The sequence below is a fragment of the Phragmites australis genome, chromosome 1, assembly GCF_958298935.1.
Source record: "Phragmites australis chromosome 1, lpPhrAust1.1, whole genome shotgun sequence".
NCBI classification, from domain to species: domain Eukaryota; kingdom Viridiplantae; phylum Streptophyta; class Magnoliopsida; order Poales; family Poaceae; genus Phragmites; species Phragmites australis.
Genome location: NC_084921.1, coordinates 33,250,203 through 33,251,961, shown reverse-complemented (window position 1 = coordinate 33,251,961; position 1,759 = coordinate 33,250,203). Strand labels below are relative to the sequence as shown.

At 43.1% G+C, this 1,759-nt stretch overlaps 1 non-coding gene across 1 annotated transcript; it reads right to left on the bottom strand.

The window, feature by feature from the left end:
- Positions 1–463: 463 nt before the first annotated feature.
- Positions 464–602, bottom strand: LOC133891402 (small nucleolar RNA Z247). Its single transcript, XR_009904203.1, has one exon. It is a non-coding gene; the product is annotated as a small nucleolar RNA Z247 (small nucleolar RNA).
- Between the last annotated feature and the right edge of the window lie 1,157 nt (positions 603–1,759).

Genomic DNA, 1,759 nt, shown 5'->3' with positions numbered 1-1,759 from the left:
TTAAGATGAAGATCACGAACTGGGGTATAAACAGTAGAACAACCAACATGATTAATAGTCGTACCTGCACCATTAGCTGTGTGGATCTGGTCCTGACCATTGTAGTTTTCTTGTGTAGTTAATTTGTCCAGTTCTCCAGTAATATGGTTAGTGACGCCAGTATCTGTATACCAGTTGGTGTCAATACCGTACGAAGCGACCACTATATTTGCACCCTTTTCTTCTCCAGTAAACATTGTGTCAAACCTCTTCTAGCAACGATGTACTGTGTGACCGACTTTGGAGCAAAGTTGGCACACAGGTTTGGAATTTGCCAAGTTGCTATTGTTACTGTAGCCTTGGCCTCCACCACGATTGCCATCTCCATGACCATGACCCCCTCTGCCACGAGAACACCTGCCTCCTCTACGTGACGCATTGTTGACTGACATATGATAATGTGAGTTCTGAGATTCCAACCGGGCTTCAATGGACAATAGCTGAGCGTATAGATCACTCAAGCTAACATCATCAACTCTTGCACTAATAGCTTAAATGAGTGGATTGTACTTAGTATCAAGCCCTGTAAGTATGTATGACACAAGATCATCATCATCAAGCCGCTTGCCAGCAGCTTCCATCTCATTGGCAAAACCCTTCATCTTGGAAAAATACGTCGCTGCGGACATGTCTCCCTTGCGTGCACTTGTGAGTTTGGAGCGTAGATGTATGATCCTTGATCGAGATTGGGAGGCAAACATCTCTTGTATTGCCTTCCACACATCAGCAGCACTCATCAAAGTTGCTACTTGGGTGAGAACATCTCTGGACAGCGATGCTAGCACATAACTCAGGACTTGCTGGTCTTGTGCAACCCATGATGCATATGCTGGATTGGCGACAGTCTCAACTGCCTTGTCGTCCTTCATAATCTCCATAGTTGACGACGACATCTGGATCGTTCCTTCTAGGTAGCCGGTCAGCTAGGCACATCTGATGGCCAGGAGAACTTGAGCTTTCCAGAGAATAAAATTATCTCTGGTTAGCTTCTTTGTCACCAGTAAACCGAGCGAAGAAGAAGAGGCCATGGCAAGCGTGGAAGATGATGCACCCGACATGGACGTGAGAGAGGAGATAGGCCCTGATGCCATGAAAGTTTTGGTGAAGCATATCTACCCTCTCGGGCCGCGTCTACGTGTTTATATATACCGGGAAAAAGCCCCACGGTGTGGCTGTTACAAGGACAAGTTCGGTTGGTTCAAAGAAGAGATAGACTCTGTCTCTAAGATGCTATACAACTCAAATACATCCATCTATCTCTAGCATATCAGAACAATCTAAACCGAACTGAACTCAATCATATCGTATACAACTGAAACTCTAACATGCTCTTTGAATTTTAAAAGTAAAGTTAGAGGATCCCATTCCTTGAATACACTTATTTAGGTGGTTTCATGAATATATCCACACATAATAAGATAAGATTTCTTTGAAGTTGTTGTCGAAACAACAAAAATGGTTGTGCCAATGACGGCAGAGATATATAATAGGTGGGAGAAATTTTCTTTTAAGTTATAGGTAGGTGAAGTGGAGGACTTAATCAACAACAAAAAGAGAAATAGACAATTCCTTATGTACGACTAAAAATAATCGAAATCTTCAACCTGCCACTAGAAAACTTCTGATCCCTTCCGTGCCGATGCTTCAATTTTTTCTTTCCCTCCGTGCCACTTCGATCAACTAAACGCGAGTAGGCTGTTAGTAAGTCCTACTGTTAAAC